Source organism: Passer montanus, unplaced genomic scaffold (genome assembly GCF_014805655.1).
Source record: "Passer montanus isolate IOZ18808 unplaced genomic scaffold, ASM1480565v1 scaffold61, whole genome shotgun sequence".
NCBI lineage: Eukaryota > Metazoa > Chordata > Aves > Passeriformes > Passeridae > Passer > Passer montanus.
Window position 1 is genome coordinate 3,800,041 of NW_024371149.1, and position 22,852 is coordinate 3,822,892.

General features: G+C 41.0%; 1 protein-coding gene across 6 annotated transcripts in view; it reads left to right on the forward strand.

Annotated features, from left to right (window-relative positions):
* The window catches only part of NDST2 (N-deacetylase and N-sulfotransferase 2), a 126,697-nt gene that overhangs the window by 52,685 nt on the left and 51,160 nt on the right, over positions 1-22,852 (forward strand). For 2 of the 6 annotated variants that reach the window (XM_039727264.1, XM_039727265.1), the window contains one exon: positions 3,588-3,676. The exons of 2 other annotated variants lie outside the window; for them this stretch is intronic. The gene's annotated coding sequence lies outside the window, so the exon portion shown is untranslated. Of the gene's footprint in view, positions 1-3,587; positions 3,677-20,794; positions 20,841-22,094; positions 22,144-22,852 lie in introns of those variants that run through there. 2 more of the 6 variants (XM_039727267.1, XM_039727268.1) reach the window with 2 other exon arrangements.

The following is a 22,852-nucleotide window of genomic DNA, read 5'->3' on the forward strand; positions in this document are numbered from 1 at the left end:
TTACTCAAGAATTTGCTTATTAAAAGAGCAGAGTAAAAAAATTCCATGTCTGTTTAACATTCAGTAATTTGCTATTAAGCTGCTTGACACAAGTTAAAATTTATGTTAATACTGTCTTGATTAAACAGCACTCATTATCACACACTCTGATTTGGCTAAATTGGTTTCCTAGCAGATGTCTCAATAAAGGAACTCACTCTAACATGAGCTCACTCTTGACATGAGATGCTGGAGCATGTCCAAATTAAGTTAGTGTATCGCTGTAGCATTTGGCACTTGCATAGCATCTTTCATTTCAAAGCATTTCACACAGCCATGTATGATATTGGGAAAATGTGTTAGATGATACAATGGCCAAAGAAAATTTATAGATTTTTAAATAGCTAGAGGACATTTTACAATTCCAGCAGATGTCTGGTATCACAATTTTTAATGTTGAGCTCAATGTAGTTGTCTAGTGATTTCTAACACAAAACTGAGTTTCCATAGCTTGCAGAAGAAGGTTTGAGTTAACCTTCTGGGGGTCTCTCTATATGAAAGGACTTCAAATCACAGCTTCAAACTATTTTTTAAGTAATGCTTTTCATCAGTGCTCTTCAATCCTCTTTTTTTTTGTTCAATTTGTTTTCAAATTATAACCACAGAAAATACTTGTGATTTCTCATCTTTGCCTTCAGTCATTCTTTGGTGACTACCTGCAGCATCATTTAAATCACTTAAGTCATGTAGGCTTAACCAAACACTGAAATCCAGAGGACATTTTTTTTCTGTGTGCTGTGTTACTTCATAACTGTGAGTTAAGACATTCCTCCTTTAGGCCTCACAGTTTGTTTTTGTGTATTTTGTTACTTCAGTTTGTGTGTGCAGGAAAAGCTAATACAAATCATAATTGTGAATATGCAAAGCTAAGGATTTTTCAGTGTTTAAATTGTTTGCTTATAATGTGCTTTTCCATCTCCCATTTTCCAGCCTTTTCAGTATTCAGAAATTGGATTATAGTTGCAGTGTAGTGCAAAGCAGATACCTGACACATGAGACCTAACAAGTACCTGCCTAATTTTTTTTGCTTAAGAATTAGACTTACTACATTTTGCATTTCCTTAATGGTTGTGTTTATCGATTGTATTTTACAGATAGCATAACTGAGTGCAGACACTGAAGGCAATTTGCCTAAGATTCCCAGTATTTCCTGTAATTCTGGTTCTGTTTTCCTGATTTGATTTGGAATGATTCAATTATGAACTATATGTAATTTCATAGATGTGTGATGTATCAAGTTTGTGGCTCATCAGATAACATTCAGACTCGCCTTTCCCCCCTGCGTGCACCTGTCTGGGTTTTCTTGTAACCACAACTCATTTTATTGGCAGATTTTCCCAAGTTTAATGTTTCATGGGTCATCTTGTAATGCTGATGTCCATGCTATGTTACAAGGTGAACACTTCACTTGGATTTCAGCCAACCTCAAAAGCAAAGACTACATTTTCCAAACATGAAAATGATTTCTTGAATTTGTTAGGTTTCTCTGTAACTCAAAGGCGGATTTAGTGGTTTTGCTTAAACGAAGGATTAATATTCCAGTGCTGAAGGCAAAAGTTAAATCTGAGGAGCAATTAACAACCGTCTGAGAAGGTGGAGGAGCTGGGTGGCATAGCCAGGAGGCTGCAGAGCCCAGCCCTCCTGGCCCCCCTTTGATCCCGAAGCCTCTGTAATCTGCTGGCTGCACTGCTGCTGGGGAGGTGCTAAATGATGGAGCTCCGAGTTGGATTTAATGCTGGTACAGTAGCATTTAAGGGAAATGAAGGATATGGCAAGTGAAAACTGAACTGTGAGATCTAGTGAAGCTTTCTGAGGCATTAGGGGTTCTCCCAGTGGAGTTCTCTTATATTATTCATGGCCTTTAAGCTTTTAGTCAAGCTGAGCGCTCTGCACTCAAGTGTAGAAGTAGAAGGTAAAAGGAAGTTAACCCTATAGTGATACATGGTTAGTTTCTTGCCAAGGCAATTTTTACCATGTGTTGAGGGAACAGAAGCATGTCTGAGAGAGGGAAAAACTGCTTTCAGCTCCGAACTGATCTCAAAGTGCTCAAGCAGGAGTACCCTGCAATAAACCAGTAGGAAGACCACTTGAACCTATATGCAATGCCTGGCGTCCCTTCCTGCCTTAGCCTTCCTCATCAAAGTACCTCTTCTAAGTTTCAAAAGAAGGTATAACTCCAAGCTGCAAAATAAACTACTACTCTAATATTTCCAGTTATATTATGGAAAGATTTGCTGTAGCAGGCTTCTGTGTGTTAAGGCTGACAGAAGTAACTGAGACTTCTCAATGATTCCATGATCAGGTACCAGAAACCTGTATCTGAATTCCTGCTTGAGTCTGTAGATTTTACTGTGCTCGTGATTGTTCATCTGAATACATTTACCTTCTCTTAGGTAACCTCCTTATGTTTAGGTTTTTTTTCTTCCTCATGTCCTTCCTACAATTTTTTTATCCCATCATTATGTACATTAGGACTGCATGCTCAAGGGGGCTTTTAGAAAGGGCTCAGAAACAGGAGATTTTTAATGCAGTGGATCTATATTGGTAATTGATCTGGGGTATTAGTGCTGGAGTGGTCTCTCACATCCAGCTTTTACTCCCTGTCTGTTCCCTAGCTGAGGCCTGTTCCCTCTTCTGAGGTTTCACTACAAGCATCCAGAATGTAGAACAGATTGTTGCAGACTAGTGGAGAATGACCTCACTCAGGGACTAAGAGTTACACTGAGGGTAGAGTGGAGAAGGTGACAGTATACAGGAGTCCTTTGCTGGTGTGTAAACTTTAAGATGTATAATTTCAACCTGCTGTATGTACCTTTTGTTGATAGAACTAAAATATATTCCTTTGGAGGCAAGAGAGATAACACATGGAAAAATGCAATACTTGTGCCAAACACTGATTAATTTGTAAGCACAGAATACCTATTTCCCCATGTGCTCACACAATCTTTAAATCTAGATTCCTCCTTTTTCTTTCATCCTTAAAGAAAACTGTGTTCACGGGTAATATTTTTGAGAACAGATTATTACTTAGAAGCACAAGGTCTAAGGCTTTTAGTTAAAAGTCAGTTCTGATAATTTTACCTTTGAATGTATGTGTCTTCTAGACTGGAGAGAGTAGTTCTGGTTTTGTTGAAGCCAAGAATTTAATACATTTTTGACTTGACATAAGTCATGAAAATAATTTGATTAGAAGACTGTGTGTTGGAGTCCAGCAGTCTGGAATAAAAGGTCTCTGTGAACAGTCTATCTCTCTATGCTCTGGTTCTCAAGAGAAGGTAAAAATGTTTGAGCCACAGCAGTAAGGACCAAGGGGAAAATGATACAGGGCACATAGTGATTAGTCCTAGTTTGAGTATCATAACTGCACCCAGGACCCTTAAAAGACAGAAAGGAGAAGAGTTTAAAAAACAAAACAACATTCTTGTGAAGATTGCTGCTCTGGGATTGTGCTCTTGATTTTGCAGCCTCATAGCTGCATCTGAAATGAGCTGTTGCAGTTTTACCCCTTGGACAATGTTCAGGCTACTAAACATTTCTTTTGCCAGCAGATATCAGCAGAGTGTTCTGGAGATCCAAGTGTTACTAATGGGAGCCTTCAAGTGACGACTGAGAAGCTGTGTTGGAAGTTCTGCTCAAAGTATGTTAAGCATTTGTACTTAAGCAGTTAAACTCTTTTTTTACATTGGTTCAACTATGGCATTTCCTTATAATCACTGCTGATGGCAGATAATTTTCTTGATGTGGTGTTTTTGCTCCAGTGTCCTTCAAGACATAGAATCAAAAATAAATGCAGTGGAAAAGATGCTGGAAGTTCCAGAAAGTCTGTGTTGAAGGGCTTTAGCAGATCAGGCTTTCCTACTGCTTGGCTATCATCTTATGAGACACAAGCTTTTACAAGAGCTCTATTCTTGGTTAATTTTGTGAATGATTGCAAAAATTCCAGTTTTGTTTTGTCCTTCTGTAAGTAATACTTTCAGACTCCTTGTATGTTTCTTATTTAAAGAAATCTCTGTAGTGTTACAGCCTCTCTAATGGCACAAGGTGGACTCCCCAGTGCCCTTCGTGCTCAGTCAGTCGTAGCAGGAGGTCTCTGTACACTGCCAGGTGTACAGCAGGAGAGCCACATTGGAATTTCAGTGCAGCCTTTGGTTCCTCCCCATCCACAGCTGAAAGGGCACCTGCAGAGCCACTGGGGCAAGGGTGCAAACTTCTCACTTGAAACAAAGAAGCTCTGTGCTAGTCTTCACTGCAGTTAGCAAAAAGGGAATCTATGGGGTTTTCACAGCATGGTTCTGGTAGTGGGAGGGCTACAGGGCTGGTGTCTGTGAGAAGGTATTATAAGCTTTCCCTCTGTCTGATGGATCCAACACCAGCTGGTACTAAGATGAGCCTGCTACTGGCCAAGGCTGAGCCCATCAGAGATGGTGGTAACACCTCTGGGATAAAGGAATTAAGGAGAGGTAAAAGTTTCTCTGTGCAGCAGCACTTGCAGCCTGTGAGGGAGTGACAAGTGAGAGGAACAGCTCTGTAGACATCAGGGTCCTTGCACAAGGAGGGCAGGAGGTGCTCCAGCTGCTGGGGTGGAGATTCCACTGCAGCCCCAGGTGAAGACCATGGAGAGGCAGCCATCCCCCCACAGCCCATGGAGGTCCATGGTGGAGCAGACATCCACCTGGAGCCTGTGGAGATCCCCACAGTGGAGCAGGTAGATGTGTCCAAAGGAAGCTGTGGCCCCAAGGGAAGCCTGTGCTGGAGCAGGCTCCTGGCAGGGCTGTGGCCCCATGGGGAGGAGCCCATGCTGGAGCAGCTTTGCTGGCAGGACTTGGGACCCCATAGGGAACCCCTCTGTTCCTGAAGGACTGCACTCTCTGGAAGGGTCCCATGCTGGAGTAGTTCTTGCTTCCTGTGGGAAGGATTCACCTTGGAGAAGTTGGTAGAGGACTGTCTCAAGTGAGGGAACCCTGTGCTGGAGCAGGGGAAGAGTGTGAGGAGTCCTCCCCATGAGGAGGAAGGAGCAGCAGAGGTGATGTGTGATGATGCACTGACTGCAGCCCCTGTTCCCCTTCACTGTGCACTGCTGGGGGGATGTAGAGAAAATCAGGAATAAAGTGAAACCTGGAAAGAAGGAAGGTGTTTTTAAGATAAGGTTTTATTTCTCATTATCCAAGTCTGATTTGACTGGTAATAAATGAAACTCATTTTTCCCCCAAGTCGAGTCTGTTTTGCCTGTGACAGTAATTGGTGAGTGATTTCCCTGTCCTTATCTCGACCCACGGGCCTTTCATTATATTTGCTCTCCCAGTTCAGCTGAGGAGGGGAGCAATAGAGCAGTTTTGGTGAGCACCTGGCATCCAGCCAGGGTCAGCCCATGGCAGGGAAATAAAAAGCAGTAGTCTGAGGGTGATAGAGCAGGGAAACACCACTGTTCTCGGTCAGAAATGTAACAGGAAACTCCTGCTCTGGAGAACAGGTAAGCTTAGCCTGGGAAATAAGGGGGAGGAACTGCAGAAACTGGATTTCACATGCAGCATGCTGGCTCCATTTGAGTGTGCAGCATGTCTGCTATGTTTAAGAATGTTGGTATTTAAATAGTTTTAAGCAGGCTTTGAAGTTGGAGCCATGTGAGTTAAGGTAGAGGTCAGTGTGTTGTAACTGTTAGCTGAACATTGCTGACAACTTTGTGTACTTTTATGTTTTTAAGCTACTTGACCAAAAAAACTAGGTGTATGATTTTTAACCGTGAGTTCAATGTTTGTAGTTTTACTTGGCAAACCTCAACAAATCACAGAAGGCTGGTTTTTTTCGGCATCCACACTACCTTTCTTCATGACTTAACTGAATGTATGAAATTATACCCTTGAGCCTGGATTTTTCCTCCAACATGCAGAGAAGCGTGTTTTTACGGTTTTAAATTTTAAACCGTGCTTGTCAAGTGTTTTAAAGCAAGGAAATCCCAGGACAGAGAGGAACAGCTATCTCCCATTTGAAGCAGCAGAGAGGCGTAATGATGGCTGTGCCTGGGAAACGGGTCCAGAGCGGCGCTTCACGCGTCAGCACCTGCGGGCACTGGCAGCACTGAAACAGAGGAAACTTTAAAGAACAGTATCGATGTAGACAAGCCCAGCACTGCTCATGTGGAAGGAATTAGTCCACAAGATTTTATCTTCTCTTTAGGTTTGCTATTTTCTGCTCATGTCACACCTCCTCGCTCTTCCCTTTCTAACTTCCAGGAGTGCCTTCTCTTGCAGGTGAGGCTCCCCTTCCCTGAGCTGTGTTTGGGGAGGCTGTGAGACACACTAGCAGAGCCTCGCCCATTGTCAAGAGTGGTTAGAGCACTTGGGGTGGTGATTGCTGCAGGCAAAATGCTGCTTCAGACCTTTTAAGATATAGTTGAGTGGAGACTGCACTGGTATAAAGAGGCCAGTATGGGTTGAACAAGCAATTACAGAAGAGCACTCCAGTGCAGGTGAAATGGGAAAGTATTTCCCAACCCCCTACACCTCCTATCCTCCCCCACCCTCTTTGGTGGGAATATGTTTACATAATTTGTAAGAAAACTGCTCTCAAATATCTGTAATTTTATTTATATTCCCAGGAATATAAATAAAATTACAGGAATATAAAAAAAACCTCAGAGATCTGTAATTTTCTGTATATTCCCATGGGGACAGCAGAATGTGTGATATAAGCCACCCTTGATCTTTGGCACATCATCTGTCTGTTCCTTCAGATGTTCTCAGTTGTTTCTTGCACTCAGAGGTTGCAGAAAGCAGCTAAGCATCAGCCCTGAAGGCACCAATGTCCTGAAATCTTCATTCTGGCCCTCTACCTGTGCCCTTGTTTCCCCAGGAGTTCAGGGAATTCTTCCAGCTCAAGCCTCAGCCTGCAGTCCCAGCCTGAGTGGCATGGTGGGGTGTGCCTGTCTCCTCTTCTGTCTCCAGCCTTGTTTCCTCCCATGGTCTTGTTCAGTCCTTGGCTCCATCTCCTTTGCTATGAACTCAACACTTGGGTGACCCTTGGACCTGTTCTGTCCTTCTCCTTGCTTGGGATTGTCATGGACCTTGTCACCAACACAAGCTCTGCCCACCATGTTCAGATATGTGTGTCTGAATGTGGTCCTTAAGTGCCCCGGGGTTTCCATTCTTCCTGTTGGGGCAGCCAGCACTTGAGGTACCCTGAGACCATAAGACATGGTGCCACTTAGTCACTTTAGGTGAGAAAAGTAACCACAAGTGATGGAACAAACTACCTGCAAGATCACTTTGTCTTTATGAAGCTTAAATAGTTGAAAAGATTAAAACATGAGAGCAGAGGGTTAGAATGCTTCTTTTCTTGCTGGTGGTATTTCAGTGGCTTTTTTTTTTCTCCTTAAGCTGTTCCTGCCTGACACCAGCCACCCACACTACTGGTAAACAGCATGTGGCACACAACAAAAATTCTGTTTTCTCTCTGCTCATATTTGCTGCAGGACCAACAGTGGTCTGTCCTTCATATTTATGGGTTTTGATCCTTAAATCATATTTGAAAGATATCTAGAAATGCTCAAAATGCATACAAAACCTCTTTGATTTTAAAAAGATTGGCCCAGTATTGTTGATTACTGTTATCTTACCTTCTGTTGCAGCTTTGACTGTATGTCTTTCTGTTGTCTCTTTTCTTAAGCTTAAACTAGAAGATCTTTCTTCTGCCTTTCTGTGGCACATTTCATAAGACTTTTTATCACTCTAGCTATACTGATATAATTTATGTGGTTTTTTCTGAAGATTAAATTGCTGCTAGTGTGTCTTTTCCATTTTCCTTAGTGGATCAGAGCACCTGTCCATCAAGATTCCAAGTCTTTCCTTTGTCAACAATAGCTCTGTTTAAGAAATACCTTCTATAGAAAATTATTATATTATATTTATCCTAGGTGTTTGCTGTTATGTTTTTCCTTGAAATGGATGTATTTATTCTTTTTCTGATTGGTGTTTATTGTTCTAAATCAAGTATTCTACTTACAAATATGTTTTATAATTCTCTTAACATCAGTGTAATGCTACAGTAAGCACTACAGGATAATTGTGTATGATGTGTAACTATATAATCTCAAATTACTCACATTTTTGCCCTGAGTAGCATTAGTATTCCCTTGTTCTTTTATTAAGAAACCAAATTAATAGCTCTTAATCTGACCAGCCTCTCCTCTTGACTGTTGAGGATTTTTTCATGCGCTTCTTAAACACATGTTGGATTTTAGAAAACAAAAAAATAAAACAACAACCAAAAAAACCCCAACAGACTTTAGATGGTTTCCTTTGTTATTGTCAATTAGTAATTTCAATCCATTACTTCAATGTTCTTCTGTTGTTTTAGGATCAAGTGGTGAGAACTGAACAGGGTTTCACAGTGGAATGCACATGTTAGTTCTTGTACTACTCATCTCTTAGTTTGTTATGCATCTGAATATAACTTAATGTGTATTTTTATTGTCACTTTTTATTGAGTATACAGTGGACCTTCATTAAGCTGTCTGGTTTTTCCTCTTTTTTTGAGCTAGTAATTCATTTATGACCCTGTTCAACAAGAAGTATGAGTGGTTATAATTTTCACTGTTTAAAACTTTGCTTAAATATAATGTGTCCTCATGTTTCCTCTGCATAATTAAATTCTTCTGAGAGAAATACATGTACATATGAAATTACTGTTTGGATTACAGTTTGTTTGTATTGCCAAAGTGCATAGAGTCCTCTACAGGTCAGGTGCTAGCTGTTTTGGATGCTGCATGAATAGAGCACAAAAGCCCAAGTCCTTCATTTGAACTCATTTGTAAACTACAGAAGTCAGATTTATTAATCAAAAACTCATTGCACTACCATTTCTGTATCTTTAGAGTACAGCATTTGTGACTTCAAATCTTTGAAATCTACTGTTATGTTTGATTAGTTCAAATAGTTGTATTTTCTGTTCATCAGTATTATGATTTTATCAAACAGCTTGTTTTACATTAGTGTTACGCTCCATTCTTTCTGAATTTCTGTTCTGTATTTTGTACCATGATTTGTATGATATGAAAGTTGTTTCCATATGAATCGGGTTCTGTTTTTCTCCTAATAGAAAATGTTTTTATTAGACTCTCTGTAATCCTCTGCGTATGACAAATCTTTTCCTGCCTCATTAGTGTGATGTATGCTGGTTTGTAGCCCACTGTGATTGCAGCCTGTTGACTTCTGTCATTCTATTTCATTTCAGTTCTGTTTGTTAGATCGCTCTCTTCTTGCATGGCAGAGTAATTTTCTCTCTCTTTTATATCATTCTTCATCCTACATCAGCCTCTTGAGCCCCAGATGTTACTGATCTGAAAATGGGACAGAAATTAACCCTGAACTCAGAAGACCCCAAACACTCACTTTTACCATTTTGCAGTCTACCATGTATGAATGCATCTTCTGTCTCTCACAGGGAGAACATTTTTAAAGGGGCCAGGTCTGTTTCACAGACTCTGATTTCCATGTCCCTCAGCTGTGAGGGGTACCTGGAGTAACGATGGGCTGCGCAGACAAACCAGTTATCAGGATTCTCCAGCTGTGTTTCCCCCACCTTTTCCTTTGCCCCCTGCCTTGTGGGCTCTATTCAGTGCTGTTCTGTCCATAGGCAGCCTGTACTAGTAGCTGTCTGCTACGTACTCAGGGCTTCTCATCCCCTGGTCAGCTATTGCATGTTATTTCATACCACAGCTTCAAAATGTGTCCTGGTGTTCAGAGCTCCAGACAGACCTTGCTTTCTGACGTTGCCTGGGTTATAGAGCTGCCCTGTGCCACGGAGGGTACTGCTCAATGGGGGAAAGCAGCATCTGCTGGCAGAAGATGCTTGGAAGCAAAATACTGGGCAGAGTCCTTCCCTAGAGAGTGCAAAGCCTGCATTTCTATTTCTACCAGCATTCTAAGCAGTCAAAATTAATGTGCTGCGTGCTGGGGCATTTTCTGGTGTTTCCTGGAGCAGGGAGATGCAGGATGGCCCCAGTGCTTGCAGCAGCAAGGTGAGCGATGACATGTGGTGACCTGATTCTGCTGCCATCGGGGCCGTGGGCCTCGTTTGTCAGCACAGCAGCGAGTGCGGGGTCTCACTGTCTGCATCCCTGAGCTTTGCTGGGGACAGGGGAACTCTAGGCGATGAGACTTTTATTTTTGTATTTGTGCGGGGGATGGGGAAAGGGCTGGCTGTTTTGTAAGAACTCCACTGTGATGGATGAACTTTGCTCATGAAGGATTGAGCTCGGCACGTCCAGAAGCGATTGCGGAGCGATGGAAGGCTCTGCGGGCCGGGAGTGGCGCGGGCCTCCTGCCTCGGCCTCCTCGAGGCTCCGTGTGCCGGCCCCTGTGCCCTCGCTTCCTGAGGGAAACAACCCTTGCCCTCCCTCCTCCCGACAGCTCCACTAGGTCCCTAGTGAACCTCAGCGGGAAAAGACGAAATTCTGTTCATGAATAGCTTTACAGTCCCTTTTCTCCCGCCTACCCTGCTCTCTGTCCTGGGAATGTGCTGCCCACACAGTGACCAGAGAGGAATTTGGAGACATTTGCAAGATAATGCCATATCAAATGTTCCATTCTCACACTTTGTTCTTGAATTTTTCAAAACTGTTTACTATGTGTTTCCTTTCAGTTTTCATGAATAAGCACGCTTCTCCCAGCCTAAGAATGGGAAAATGCGTTTCCAAATGTGTGAAGCCATGTAACTGTAATAAATTGCTTTAATTATGTATGGTGTGGTTAGTTTCGGTTAGTTTCTGGAAGCCTGTTGTGCATTTCTGCCTGCAACAAGTAGCTTGTCCTGTTTGCTTGCTGCTGTTTATCAGACTGGCTATCCTCCCAAAGTAATCCTCATCCAAATTCTTCACTTAAGAAATACTCACCAAGAGCCTTTTTGATCTTCAAATGCTTAGTGTCACTTTGGTTGTTGCTCTGACAGACAGCAGAAGGTAGAGTCTAGATTTCTTCATTAGAAATTCAGTGTCTTATGATGTTTTTAAGATATATGTTTTTCATCTGGTTTCTGAAGTTTTTAGAAAGATATAAAATTACAGCTCAAGGGAGAGTGAATACAGTTTCAGCCATCTAGTAAGCACAGGTGGAGGTCATTTATATCATCTTCCTCAGCTCCTGAGGTGGTGGCTCCTGGGAACTTGAGCAGTGCTCTTGCATCTTTTTCTTTAGTTACTGGTTTTCCTGGTAAGTGTCAAATTCTTTACTTTTTTCCTTTTCTTTAGTGTTTGGGAAGATTGGAGAAATGTGCTATCGAAGTGTTTTGGCTTCCTTATTTTTTTGAATGACAATAGGTACAGAAACATAATTATCTTATCTTTACTCCTGGCTGACGAATATTTCTTACTGTTTTTTTCCTGTCCACTGTTGCCTGCATTAGACCTATTTGTTTTTGTTTCACTTGAAAATGAACAAGCTTTCACCTTTTGTAAGGTAGATAGTTTTGGAGTTACTAAGCTGAAGTTATTCCCTATGACAATCAGTGACTTGAGGTGTTAGGAGGTATGAGAAAAGGTCTTACTTTGAAGACTTTGAGCTTGAAGTTGAGAAGGAAGCAGCAAAGATAAAGAGAAGCTTTTCTACTTTCTGTTAGGGGTTTTTCCCTATCTGCAGTGTGGAAAATTTATTCAGTACTGTTGGGATTAAATGCAGAGAAGAACTGACAATAAAAATTTTCTGATCCTCTGTAAAGAAATGAAGTTTCAGAAGGTTTGGAGTCAATTTTGAGAGCTAAAACAACCCTTCATATCATGGTGACCTGTCTGTTCCCATCATATCCTCATCTTCTCTGAGGGGCTCCAACAGAGCCAGCCACAGTGATCCTAAGTGTCTAGAAATATCCTTTGTGCAGCCCTGCCCACAGCTGGGGAACTGATAGCATTCTTTTGTTCCTCTGCATGAAGTTATCTGTGTGTGCAAAAGGGAGATATTCGCTCTTCCTTCCTGAAACTTTCTCTGTAGAAGTTTCTCTGCTCTCAGGATACAATGACCATATTAATGAATTCATCAATCACAATAATCTGATTAAATTGATGGGGGAGAGGGAGCCAGCAGATGAAACAAACAGATTATTTTAAGATATATGAGATACCCAATTAGTAACTGACTCAGCACTTAAGTGAAAGTGTTGCTCAAGAGATTTCCTGGTAACCAATGTAATAAATTACCCTTTATGGCTTTTGTCTTTGAGAAAGGCTCGTGCACTGTTATTAGGAACCTGTAAGTAAAGCAGTAACAAAGTGTTGCACTTAAGAAATATCATTTAAAGCTATATATTGCTTTAATAAAAAAAGTATTGATTTATGTATGTGCATTTCACTTAGAAATGGACTTAGCTATAGGTAAGAAATATCATTTAAAGCTATATATTACTTTAATAAAAAAAAGTATTGATTTATGTACGTGCATTTCACTTAGAAATGGACTTAGCTATAGGCAGTATCATGGACAGATTAATATGGATTTTTAGCCTTGTACAGGTACTTCAGCCATGACCTGCTGAATGTGTATTCAGGCATATAGGAAACTGAGACTTGAGTAGGAAGGGAGTTGCTTTGTGTCACTGAGGTTTCAGGGGCAATCCCCTGGAGTACAGAGATAATGGAAGGGAAGCTCTCTGTCAGGGAGCATATGTTTTTGTGGCGATTACACCATGTATAGATTAGGACTTCTGGGAGGGAGGGAATGGGAAGATGTGCTTGGAACATAGGACCATCTGCCAGTACCTTGGCATAGTCATTTCGTTAATGGGAAGCTTTATTAGCTTGAGTCCTGCAGAGATAGACAAGAAAGGCAGCAAAAGAGACAAAACTGTCATCCAGCTGCCATTGAAAATGGGAAAAGATGGCTCTGATAACCTCTAAAATCTGATTTTATTAGAACTACTTGTGCTGTTCTAGGTAAGAAGGTATTAATTTTCTTGATGCAGAAATTTTTTTCTAAATTTTGTGATGCAGTGTGGGATGTTCTTTGGTAGGGAAACTATTAAAACCGAGGATGAGCTGGAATAGGAAAGAAGGTGCTAGGAAGAGAAAGGAAGGAACTGATTTTTAGTGGGAAATTATTTTTTTTCATCAAAATCTGCCTTTTCCCTTTGGTAAACACTTGATGAGGTGGCCTATTTTGAATGTTGGATATTTAATATTTGTGGTGATACAGGATGACACTTGGAAAATACAACCCTGAGAGCATCACAGTCCCAGCTCTGGCCTATGCCAGGAACCTCAGAGAACATGGCCTGTGTTCCATGGGAGACAGAAAATTAGGGGAATGCTCTGGTTGGACACAAAATAGTGTTCCAGAGGCAAAAAGGCAATGGTTAGAGCCTGTGAACTCTGTTCCTGGTTCCTGTGTCCTCAGGTACCCAGTTCTGCTGCTGACATGGTAAATGTTCAAGCTTGTGTTCTCTTCCTCAGTTTTGCTGTCCTGTAGATCAGAAAAAAACTATACTTAGCCTGTTCTAGGGAGAGCTCTGCTATTCTGTTGACAGAAGGCTTAAATGCTGTTGTGTTTGAACAGTTCTGTTTTTCTTTTGACAGTTGAGTCAACTTGAGTCTTGGTGAGGGTGAGATAGCAGAGCCTTTGCCCGGTGAAAATGGTGGTTGGAAGTACAAAGTGGTTTAAGTGTTGGCATTTGGGAAATTATTTTCCTTTGGTTTAAGAATTCGGGTTAGACTGGTAGTTAAGAATGAAGGGAAGGAATGAGAAAAGAACTGTTTCCCATGAAAAGTCTTACAATCTGCAGGTGCCTTAGTTTGTGGGAGTGTGGGTGTGTTCAGGACAGTGTGAGGGTTATGCAGTTCACCAGCAAGATGGTTTGTTTTCTAAGGCTGGACAAGTTTCTGTTTGCAAATTCTAAGATGGAAAAGGCAGTTTCCCCTTATGTTTTTGCTGATTTATGAGGTAACTCAAGTGGAGCATTGTCTCTGGCTTTGTCTGTTGTAAATCTAGGGAAACAAAAGGAACATGCATTTTCAAAAAAATGAGTAGAAAAATATAGCTTAGGAGTGTCAAAACACCTAAGCAGAGTGATGCTTAACTGAAAGGGGGTTGGTTAGTCATCCACTTTGCAAATTCTCTTTTTGTATTGAGGATGGAAGAAGATTAGTGAGATGAAAATCTATGTTATTACAGAGATAAAAATGGGTTATGGCTGGGTCCCAAAGGAGAAGGAATTTTTTAATATTATTAAAAAGACCCAGCCCTTTGCTGTGATTCACGTGTAATGCTTAGACAATTACACGCAAAAAAAAATTAGTATAGTAGTGTACAGCATGGTGTTTATATCTGTAACTGTACAGATATAAACACTGACATAACAAATATAGATCCCGACCCAGCGCTTGTTCAATTCAGTGGAAATGCTTCTGATGGTTCTGACAAGCATTTGATCAGATTCTCACACTGACACTTGAATGTCTTTTGAAACTCAGACTGAATCTTCTGCTTTAGAATATTTTTTCTAACTGCCTTAAAATGGAGCAGAGTTGATTCAGTCTTAAAAACTATTTGCCCTGCACATGGACCTTTCTGTGTTTTTTCTACTGAAACACTGATAGTATCATACAGTGACAATACTCACTTAGCATGTTGCATGATTTTTGCACAGAGTCATAAAACCATAAAATAGCAGAATATGCTGACTTAGAGGGGACCCATCGGGATCAATGAGTCCAACTCCTGTCTCTGTGCAGGACACCCCAAGAATCCCACCATGTGCCTGAACCCATTGCCCAAACTGACAGTTCATGTACTTTCTCAAGTGGTGGAAGAATGTTGTTGGCCCCACAAGGGCATGGTAGGTCAAGGTTTTGGCTCAGACTACAAGTCTAAAAGGCTTTTCACTTAGTGAAGCCATAAAGAAACCTCCAGCTGGCTGGATGCCTCTCTTAAAAACACAAGCGTGGCCTTATTCCGAAATGATGCTCAGGGAAAGTTGTGCATGCCTCAATGTTTTGGGATGAGGGGAGTGGGAGGGGGGCCTTTGCTGAGATTCCAGTGAAGCCAGGAAAGTCAGATGTTTGAATGAAAACACAGGGAATTTAATCTGATTGACTCAGAATTACTGTGAAAAGATAGAATAAGACAGGAGAAGAGAAAGAAGGATGGCAGCAGAGAGCTTTTAATTTGAGATATGAAAGGAAATTAAGAAGGTGAGCAGAAATTTTCATTTCATTGCAAGCACAAAAGCTCCTTTAGCTGTTTATGTGAACTATGAAATAGTGGAGCTTCATGCAGTGTTTCCCTTCCGGTAGAACAGCACAGAGCTGAGTGCTGCCTGCACTGGGAGTGTTATGTACAGCTTTACTTTAGTGCCTTTCTGGGTCAGTGGCTCTCAAACAATGCCACACAGAGCTGCTTTAGTTGTGTTTCCATGAGTCAGTCTGTAAGTACTGACACTTCTCCCTGTTCATTACCCAGTGTCCTAGAGAATCTGCAGGCTTTTCTGACTGCTAATCTCAAAGCATTTGTGGTGTTCCTTGAACTCAGGTTGGTTGATCATCTTTTTTTCAGATGCCATTCTTCCTTACAATTCAACCACAGTCGGATTATTGACTTTAAAAAAATCAAGTAAAATTATGCAGCCAAGTCCTTGTACCTTTAGCATTGAAAGAATTGATAATGCTGTCCTCAGATTGTTCTGGCATGCTCTCTCAGTAGCCATAATCTGTATTATTGTCTCATGATTACTGATTTATGCAAAGATTTTTTTTTTTGCCAGGCGTAATGTACAGTAACTGCAGCTGAACAAATGAAGCAACTGCATCATTTGTAGTCTTTCAAAATAGGTATGTGCAGCAGATTGTTTTACCTCTGCAAGTCAGAAAACATAAAGGAATGATAGAGTAAAATAGTGTATTTAAATATACTTCCCAAACAAGCATGTATGGTAGTGGAGACTTCTCTGGGTGGATCAGGTATCTGTTTCCATATGTGGGAAGGTTTGGTGATGGTTTGAGCATTTATACAGTCCATCTCAGTGACAATTGGGAGCCCCAAGGGAGGAGGGAACAGTCTGTTCAACATTTGTGTATTCCTCATCAACTGACTGCACCTGCAGTCTTAATCATCAGCAGTCAGGTATTTGGGCATTTTGTAAAGTAGTAGCAGTGAGGAGCAGAGTTTGAGAAGACTCTGTGGAAAGAGAAAGAAGGCTATAATTCTTGAAATGTGAGGAAAATTCTGAAGATATGTCTGTTTCTGAGCATTGGCTGAGCTGAATTTGGGGCTGAACACTAAGGAAGCACGTAAAAAGTAATTGGGTAGGAAGTTTTAATTTCTTCTTTCCCTTCACTCCCCTAAAAGCATGATTTTTTTTTTTAACCTGTTTTCTCTACTCCATGTATTGAAATAAAACAGGTGTGGATGCAGGCAATCTGCAACAAGTCTTGCCCAATTTATAGTATCTTGCTTCAAGATACTATACTTATCCTTCCAGATTTGGATTTCATTCAGCTCTGTGTGTTTGTATACAGGAAAACTATCTTTTTTTTTTACTTGGTTTATTGGATTGAGTATTTATTTTTATTATACATTATTTTCTGTACAGCCAGCTCTGGTATTGCCACTTTCTGGGCATCTTGGAGGTTACTACTATGAACTTCAAAGTGCATATGAAGAAAGTTGCTTAAACAGCAGATTTACATTGAATTATGGGCAAAACTCCATTTTCTTTATTGCAGCGTGTCTTTGTCATCATACCAAATGTGTTTTATATGTTATATTTGTGTATAGATTTTTGGCTTTATTGGTTTCCTCCTTTATAAAAATGAACAATGTTAATCTAGTTTGGATTCATTTCTTAGTGGGGGGTGAGTCATAATTTAGAATTGCAGATTCATATCGTTATAGGCCCATGCACGAGGTTAAGCAAGGAGCTGTTTATACTTCTTCCAGCAGCATGTGAGATATTGGAGGAATCTACTCTGCAATGTGGAGTGCACATAATTTATGTTAAAAGACAGAGATAAAAGTAAGCGTAAGCAGCCTGAAGAGGCAACACTGTCCAGATCAAATATTGACAGTGATAAAGGAAAAACATAAAGTTGACAGGCTTCTGGCTTAGTTTTCTTTATTTAATAGAAGAATAAAATGAGAGAAGCAAGTAATTCTCTTCCTCTTCAAATTCTCCATGGTAGCTGTCAGCTTCACTGGTGGTTACCATTTAGGTACAAAACCTTTACATAGATTTTGGTTGACATTGAGTTCATTCCTGTGGGATTTGGGCACCTAGGTGTTTTCAGGCTGTCTAGAAACATAACACTTGATTGTCTTTCATAAATCTGGTTATTTGTTTGCTACTTTTTTAATGCTATTTTTCTTAAGATAGCAATGCAGGTGCAGAGGGATAAGGCATTGGTTTGACTGTGTGAGCCATGGTTTACTGGGAGCAGGGAAAGACAAGTACCAAACTTGGTGTCTTTGGTCCTTTTGGGTGCTCTTAATTTGGAATGCTTTGAGGAGGATTAGCCTAAACAAGCCATTAGCAGAATTGTTTAAATTATCTGAATGGGGTGAAAGGTTTACATACAGTGCTGTACTACTTTAACCCAGTAATTCAGAGAATACTCAATGCCATCAACTTAATTACAGCATTGCTGCCAGGAGGCAGTGGCTCTGTGGCAGGATGGAAACTGACAGTCAGTCAAGATTTATCTATCTAATACATAAATCATAGTTGATCCTTCTTCAAGACTCTTCTTTGCTGGTTAAGGAACAGTCACAAACAAAGGGTGGGAGTGGAGGGGAAGAGGGAAGAGTAGCAATGGAGTTTAATCAGCTGAGAAGGCTCTTCCTTCCTACCACCCGATGAGAGCAAGAACAAATGAGAACTGGGAGAGATCTTTTCGTAATGTTGTAGTCATTCCCCCTTTCTTTACAAATTTCTTCTCACAAAAGTAGCATGATTTTAGCTGCTAAGTTGCAGCACTGGGAAGAAGGCTACTGATAGCTTTTTCCCCATTGACCTTAATTGCAGTTGGTTTGCTTTTTTGCTTGTCCAGTGGCATACAGCTAAGCTGATAGCAGGAGAGAAAAGGGCAGAGGCAAAGACAGCATTACTCTTTTAACACTTCACTGCTTGCATTGGCCTTTCTGAAAATCAGACTGATGAAGCAGTTGGGGTCGTGGGCATTTCAGAGCAGCATGGTTGCAAGCAGGCACAGTCATGCTGATGGCAGAGAGGGCCTGGGCCTCCTGCCCTTCATGCCAAGAACAGGCTCTTAGGGTGGAATCCTTTCCTTTGTGTACAGGCAAGGCAATGCCCCGAAAGCACATGCAAGATCTGAAATAGGGCATGGATGAATGATGAACTGTGCTAAACCATTTGCTTAACATTATCAAAGTGATCATAAAACCTTGAAATATTCTGAGTTGGAAGGGACCCACAAATATAATCGAAGTCCAACTCCTGGCCCTGCACAGGAGAGCCCCAAGAATCACATCATAGGGCCTGAGAATGTTAGCCAGACACTTCTTGAGCTCTGGCAGGCTGGGTACTGTGACCTTGATGTTTCTCCTTCATCAGATGGCTCTGCCTTTTTCTTCTGTTGTGAAAATTTTGCTGGTGAAATACGTTGAAGACAACCCTCATACAAGAGGGAGAGAAGGAATTTAAGGAATCAGATCTAGAACTTTGAAAATTAGACTGCTTTCTCTTGTGAAAAATACAAATTCGCTTGAGAGGTTCGGTGTGTCTCAGAAAACATTTCCCTTCCTAAACCAATTCTGCTGGATGTATGTGAATGAGTAATAGAGGAACTATCATGGAATCACAGAATGGAAGGGGCCTCAAAGATCATCTCATTCCAACCCCTCTGCCATGGACAGGGACGCCTTCCGTTAGACCAGGTTGCTCAGGGCCCCATCCAACCTGGCCTTGAACACTTCCAAGGATGGGACATCCCCAACCTCTCTGAGCAGCCTGTTCCAATGCCTCACCACTCTCACAGTAAAGAATTTCCTCCTACTATCTAATCTAAACCTACTTTGTTTGAAGCCATGCCCCCATGTCTTGTCATTACATGCCCTTTAAGTATCTCTCTCCATGTTTCTTATGGACTTCCTTCAGGTACCAGAAGACTACAATTAGGTCACCCCAAATCTTCTCTTTTTCAGGCTGAACAGTCCCAATTTTCTTAGATTTTGCTCATAGCAAAGTGCTCCATCCCTCTAAACATCTTGGTGGTCCCCCACCTTTTGGACTTGCTCCAACAGGTTGATGTCCTTCCTGTACGGGATATTCCAGAGCTGGATGCAGTATTTCAGGTGTAGTGTCAAATAAAAACATGTTAAGGTAAATGTATTCATGTGTTTTGTTGTCCGATGTCCTTAATTAACTATTTCAAGTATATCTGTGCTGCCTAGTTTCAATTTCTTTCACTTGTTTGGAGATTCTGGCAGTGAATGCAGTTTTCTGCATGGTCCTTTTTCTTGAGCATTTGCAGTTTCTGACAGTAATATTTTCTGATCATTGTTGCTTGGTTTCACTCATTCCCAGATAGCTTTGTCTTTCCTCTTCTCCTTCTCTATGTATATTTTCCTTTTCTCCAGGTTGATTGCTGCAGTCCATCCATACTTACTTCCTATAACCACTAGAAAACCAACCCTGTCTTTGCTCATCTTTTTGCAGCTTTGAACTGTAAAACTGCACAATTCTTATAAAGTATTTATTGAAGAAATAAAGACCTTAGGTGGCTGTGGTTTTTATTCTAATTCTATTTTTTTGCAGAAATTAATTAAAATTTCTACCATTGGTAAGTAGGGCTTTCTATTCTGTATCCTACTCTCTTTTTCTGTATTTCTTTCTCTTCTCATATTCCTGTAAATATTTGTATATTTTGACTATATCAAGCTATATGCTCTTTTCCCCGTGTATGTTTTATCATTATATGTTTTCACTGTGCTTTGGGCTTTTAAAATGATTAATATTTTTAAGCTAAGGACAGTCATGTTTCTTTGGTGTAATTACTACAGAGACGTACAGGGTAGAACTCTTGTCTGGCTAGTGTGACTTAGGTTGTTTGCCCAGACTGAGGATAAGATCTTCACGGGAAAATAGTTCTGCCTGGTTGGGCTCCCGTGTGAATACTGTTCTTCTGACTAAGAGGACCCTGTTATATTTGATTAGTGTAAATATTAAGGTCTTTATGCTTAAAAAAACCAAGCACTCTTCTCATTTTCCTGAAAGCTGTTTTATCTTGTAATGGTGAAGGGGGACCACACACGTGCTCTCATACGTGTCATGGGATTTCCAGACAGCATCTGTTATACTGAGATTTGGCTTTTATTCTGGAGTAAAAAACTAAAGTGAAACTTCCAGTGTGACTGGTGTTTGAAGAAATAAAACTGTCAGGAATACAAATGTCACTGCTTATTGAGTCTCTGTACGGTGCACACCCTGACTAACAGGAGCTCCTGCAGGAGCCCGCCTGGCTGGCACACAAGCTCCTGAGCTTTCCCACTCCACTGTTATGGCTGGTAAATTTGCAAGTAAATACAAACATGGGAAAAGATATGATGCTTCTAGAGTTAATGACATCCTTCCAAAATCACTTTTAATTATGTGCCAGGTAGAGTTTCGTTCCCATTAGTAAACGCTTTGATGCCTAGAGATGAAATGTGGGGTTGCCTCTTCTGTTCAGCATTTGGGAGCTGGTATTAAGCAGCTGTTGATAATGGTGGTAATGTACACTTTGTGCTGAGGGCTTTGCAAACATACAGATCTGTTTGCTTCTCAGGGGTGACATAGGCGCAAGAGTATGTATGGAGGAGGGAAATCATTAGGTAAGTTTTTTGCCACCTCACTTGGCTTTCTGTGAAAATGACAGCATTGTCATCCCTTTCATGTTGCTTTAAACTGCTCCTTTAATTTGAGGTTCTGTAAAATAAATCTTGTTGTGAAATCAGATTTGGCCAATTCCAGTCTCATTCTACTGACAGATTTTTCTGTCTGGTTGGTAATATTGCTCTGTCCTTTGTATTTAATCACTTATCAATTATTGCATTCAGTTTAAATTCCCTGTTACACCATTCAGCTAGCATTAAACTCTGCCCCCTTCTTACCAGGCTCTGTTGCTTTTCTATTTGTATCTGTTTTGACATGCCTTAGTGGAAAGCTGGCGCAAAGAGCAGTTTCTTCACCTCCTTCCTATAAGTTTTCTGAGTTTCTGCAAGCAGGGATAAGTTGCATTTTTAAAAGCTGAAAACAAAATTATTTGAAACTTGTGTTCCTCTCTGAGTGTCTCCCTGCATTTGCTATCTGCTAATCCTTTTGGTTTTTTTCAAGTTTTCTGTATTCTGGAAAGTAAAATCAACTAGATCAGTGATACTGTATCTTGTTCCAAATCAGCACTTTGGTAATAGTTTACACCAGAGAGTGCAAGATATTTCGCAGTGAAACAGAGAACCAATCCCTATGGGAAACTTCTGTTAAATGCTGGTAGCTGGATGTTGGTGTATCTGCTTGTGTGGGTCTTACCAACTACCACGAGGGTAAAATTTTATAAATTCTGCTAATAATTAACTTCCTAATTTGACTATTTTTCTCAATGACTCTCACAGGATTGTACTGTGAAAAAACCATTTCTTTAGTTGTCTATTCTTTTTACAGTGAAATCAAACATTCACATCTTCTGTAGTTTAGTTGTTTTGTGGTTTCATCTGGCTGTTCTGATGTTTACCCTGGTGTTTTGGGATCTGTGGAGGCCAGGCATGCAGGGCTTCTTATTCTGCCTTCTCAAACTATTTAGTTAAGGAAGATAAGAATTATAGATCAAAAGAAAAGAGAAAAATTGCGTCCTGCAGAAGGATAGGTGTTTTTTTTTTTAACTAAACTAATTTTTATCTAACCAGGAAAAAGGAGAAACTTTTGCTCTTGTAATTATGTGAGGAAGGCAGAGAGCTGGGTGTGCTTCATTATATTTACAGGCAGAGCAAGTGTGGTTCTTGTTTAGTAATTGGCTGTAGAGATATTAAAGATTGTTGGAAACTCAAAGGTCAGAATTTTTGCTCAATCAGGGTCTGTGTGAACTGGAAGGCTACAGAGGTACCTGATGTGAAAGATCTGACTTCAGAGGCTGTCCAACAGGTATAGTGAAATTATAGCAGTCTTGCCTGTGCCCTCCCTCGGGGTGGTAGTGACTCTAGAGATGCCCTCCCTGGCCAGCTGCTCTGTGTGCCCATCTCAGTGTGTGTGTGTGTGTACACACACATTTCCTGAGCTTCACTTGGCTTCACTAAGTACTTCCCTCCCTGTGATCGCCAGCCAGGCAGAGGTGTGGAGGAGGGTGTGACTCCCTCCTTGGGGTGGCTTGTTTTTATTTCACACTACGCCTAATTTTGAAGGCTTTGGGAATAGACTACACAGACTTTGTCACACCATTGAAGTTTTACTGAATTGATTTAGCTGTGGCTAAGAAAAAAGAGGGTAGCATCTTATAGTTTGCTTTGTTGGTTGTTTCAAAGACAACAATATTAATGAACAGGTGTGAGAAATCCCATTCAGATTGTGCTGGCATTTCCAGTTCTCTCAGCTCATACTGAATTTGCTTGTTCTGTGAACTCTTTTTCATTGGTGGTTCTAAATCCAGGTTCCTGGTTTGTTAACTGGGGGGATATTTCCCCCCTGCATTTTTCCTTTCTCATCTTGCCCCCTCTTTCTCACTGCACAGTTGAGCTTGCAGCAGTGCATCCTTGTGCCATTGTCTAGTCATTGCCAGCATGGCTGTTGTCATGGCCCCAGCCTGTCCTCATGCCCTGTGTAGTGTAATGTAATCATTACCTTGGTTGTGGAGAGC